The sequence below is a fragment of the Penaeus monodon genome, chromosome 14, assembly GCF_015228065.2.
Source record: "Penaeus monodon isolate SGIC_2016 chromosome 14, NSTDA_Pmon_1, whole genome shotgun sequence".
Taxonomy (NCBI): Eukaryota; Metazoa; Arthropoda; class Malacostraca; order Decapoda; family Penaeidae; genus Penaeus; species Penaeus monodon.
Genome location: NC_051399.1, coordinates 42874949 through 42878780, shown reverse-complemented (window position 1 = coordinate 42878780; position 3832 = coordinate 42874949). Strand labels below are relative to the sequence as shown.

Below are 3832 nucleotides of genomic sequence, written 5' to 3'. Positions count from 1 at the left end.
GGGGGGGGGAGGGAAGGGGAGGAGAAGGGGGGTTTTTTGGGGGGCGGGGAAAAAGAAAAGGGGGGGGGGGGGAGGGAGGGGGAAGGGAAAGAGTGGGGGGGGGTGAAAAAGGGAGAAAAGGGGGGGGGGGGAAGGGGGGGGGGGGGAGGGGGAAAAAAAAAAAAAGAGGAGGGAGGAAAAAGGGGGAAAAAAAGAGAGAGAGAGAGAGAGAGAGAGAGAGAGAAGAGAGAGGAGAGAGAGAGAGAGAGAGAGAGAGAGGAGGGAGTGGAAAGACAGAGAGAGAGGAGGGAGTGGAAAGACAGAGAAAGAGGAGGGAGTGGAAAGACAGAGAAAGAGGAGGGAGTGGAAAGACAGAGAAAGAGGAGGGAGTGGAAAGACAGAGAGAGAGGAGGGGAGTAGAGAGAGAGAGAGAGAGAGAGAGAGAGAGAGAGAGAGAGAGAGAGAGAGAGAGAGGGAGGGGAGGGAGAGGGAGAGGGAGAGGGAGGAGGGAGGGAGAGGGAGAGGGAGGGAGAGGGGGAGGGAGAGGGAGAGGGAGAGGGAGAGGGAGAGGGAGAGGGAGAGGGAGAGAGAGAAAGGGGCAACGAGACAGCGAGATGCAAACGGCGAGGGACGTGAGCATAGCAAGCCCCCCTTCCACCTTCCCTTTGTCGTGCACAGGATAGGCCTCGCCCTGCTGCTCACCTTGAAGACGGTACTCGCACGCAGCTAACCAACCCGGCGGGGGGGGGGGGGGGGAAGAACGGAGGAGGAAACCGATAACAAATATAAAGAATGAAGAATATATTTAGGAGGTTAATTCACAAGAATAAAAGAGAAAGGTTTGGGATACTAACGTCCGCCAAAGTGTAAATACCTCCGGAAGAAACGTCGTTAGGCCCCAAAGGAGTAGCTAATGTGGTGAAATCTTGATGTTATCTCACTTTTATAAATGTATCTTATTATATCATCAAGTAACATGTATTAATTTGGCCCTATAATTTCCCGTATGGGCCAATCCAACAGTTCGGAATGGAACACAAAAATTATGCAGAGATACGGCTTTTATGAAGCAATGCGCAAAACGTTTGTGGTGGCGGCCCCACGTATTTCCAAAGCGCCTTGAGGGGACGCTTGGCTAACACAGATAACAAGGCGTCAATAAGTAAGACCAACTATCAGGCCTACAACCCAAGGAAAAATATCTGTAGAGCAGAACGTGGACGCACTGTGGGGGTGAGAGAGAGGGAGCTGGGTGTAGTGGAGTGTAGATGTGGTGTGTGTGTGTGTGTGTGTGTGTGTGTGTGTGTGTGTGTGTGTGTGTGTGTGTGTGTGTGTGTGTGTGTGTGTGTGTGTGTGTGTGTGTGTGTGTGTGCGTGTGTGTGTGCGTGTGTGTGTGCGTGTGTCTGTGCGCAACTGTATGTGTGTCTGCATATCTCTGTGTGTTAGTGTGTATGTCTCATCAAATAGATATTTAAATCCAACACAATGTTATATAATGATGAAAAGCAGATAGATAGATAGATAGATAGATAGAGAGAGAGAGAGAGAGAGAGAGAGAGAGAGAGAGAGAGAGAGAGAGAGAGAGAGAGAGAGAGAGAGAGGGGAGAAAGAGAGAGAGAGAGAGAGAGAGAAGAGAGAGAGAGAGAGAGAGAGAGAGAGAGAGAGAGAGAGAGAGAGAGAAATAGATCGAGATAGAGTTTGCCTGTGTATGCATGTACGTGTGTACATCTATATTTTTGAGTACGCGTGTGGCTTCCACACGTTTATCTGTATCTTCATATATATGCCTCTATATTCTGACTTGTACCCAACGAAATCCGTATGTGCGTTGTACATGTCTCTTGAGAATGCATGTCTCGAGAATTCATGTCTCTCGAGCCTGCATGTCTAGAGAGTTCATGTCTCTCGAGACTCATTGTCTCCAGAGTTCATGTCTCTCGAGTGTGCATGTCTCTCAAGTGTGCATGTCTCTCGAGTGTGCATGTCTCTCAAGTGTGCATGTCTCTCGAGTGTGCATGTCTCTCGAGTGTGCATGTCTCTCGAGAGTTCATGTCTCTTGAGTGTCTATGCCTATGTATGTATATGTCACTGTGCATGTGTGTCACTGTACATGTACATGTTTATGTGTGCATGTCACTGCCTGTATGTGTCACTGTCGATGTGTATGTTACTGCATATGCGTGTATGTCACTGTCTATGCGTGTATGTCACTATGTGTATGTCATTATCTATGTCTGTATGTGTGAGTGTTTGTCTGTATGTGCGCATGTCTCTGTATATATACATCTCTGCCTATATATATATGATTATTTGTTAATATATATGAATGCGGGTATGTGTATGCCTTTTACACGTCTATCTGTATATTTGCATACATGCCTCTATATTGTGACACAGTTTACGCACGTAGAAAACCTGAACACATGGCATATTTAAGCTTCCTCGCATTTATCACTAACTTGATAAGACGCTAAAGAAGCTCACTACTGAAGACCAAGGTTTCATTTCAGTGTCTTGGCAGAATACTGACAATTGGAACACGAGTCTGTGCTCTTTTTCCTGTCAGCGCGGGTATGAATGGAATTAAATAATACTCTTTACATGACACCACACTGTATCTATGGCAATGTCACACAAAAGCAGTACTGACCTGTCAATACTCAGGTTGTTTCATTTAATAACTAAAGAAATTCTTAAAAGTCAAACTTACTCGTTCGTCGTGTTGAAAGCGACCGAAATAATCCTATCGGTGAAGTTCCAATCTATTTTCTCTTACTTGAACACAGTTATCAACACTGAGTGACAAATAAACGCACGAACATTACAATAAACAGCGGACCGCACGCTTTCACAGACACTCCCTCACCGTTGCCAATCGCAGACTGCCGAGCATTTTCTGGGATGACCTCAATGCTGAGGCCGCGGATGGGGCTGCCAGGTAGACTTTAAAAAAAAACTACTTCGGGCCTCATGGATGTGTGGATCCCGCTTGTTTTTTTAAGAACTTTCAGTATGATAAAGTTAATGCTGCATGTGACTGTTTTCTTTTTGCTTAATTAGACTCTTGTTTTTTGTAACTGTTGTTATCTTGGCTCTTAACGATTATTAATGTCAACAACCACATTCTAGGTAGTGGGAACATGGCAGATCACTACAGTTTCTAATGACTGATTTTTTTTTTTTACTTCAAAGCAGTGTTTTGAAGTGAAAGTTTTATACGCATCCGGTTTGTTAAGTATGAATATCTTGCTGCAGAGCATGTAGGTGATTTGTTATACTCTAGTTACCAGTAGACTTGAACTCTTTTAAAATCTCGTTATCGTGGTATGCGTTGCTGGAGACAGAATGCCGCCCCGCACATGATTTACTTCAGCTAGACATTTGACACGACTTCAGGCCACGCATTCCGAAGCTACGCAGTACCCATTAACAACACGCTTTACGAGAGAACTATGCCTCCTGCCCTCCCTCCCACACACTCCTCCTTTTCTGCATCGTCTTCGGCTGCTTTCCCTGCAATTCCAACAAGCGAGAGCGAGAAAGCTTTTTTTCCTTTCCGCGGTCAGGGAGTTGGTTCGAAAATTCACATTTTTTGAGTTACCCCTTGTCTGTAGAGGAAAAAAAAAATCTGAGCAGCACGGTCTTTATCGTAGGGTTATTATCATTATCACTATTATTAGTATCATTACCATTCTTATTCTTATTCTCATTTATTCATTATTATTTTTTGTTATTTTGTTGTTGTTGCTGTTGTTGTTGTTGTTGTTCTTCTTCTTCTTCTTCTTATTATTATTATTATTATTATTATTATTATTATTATTATTATTATTATTATTATTATTATGATTATTAT

The 3832-nt window shown here is 44.2% G+C and overlaps 1 protein-coding gene across 1 annotated transcript in view; it reads right to left on the bottom strand.

Annotated features, from left to right (window-relative positions):
• The window catches only part of LOC119581163 (solute carrier organic anion transporter family member 4A1-like), a 59443-nt gene extending 56569 nt beyond the window's left edge, over positions 1 to 2874 (bottom strand). Inside the window, exon 1 of the mRNA XM_037929546.1 lies at positions 2690 to 2874. The gene's annotated coding sequence lies outside the window, so the exon portion shown is untranslated. The remainder of the gene's footprint in view (positions 1 to 2689) is intronic.
• Between the last annotated feature and the right edge of the window lie 958 nt (positions 2875 to 3832).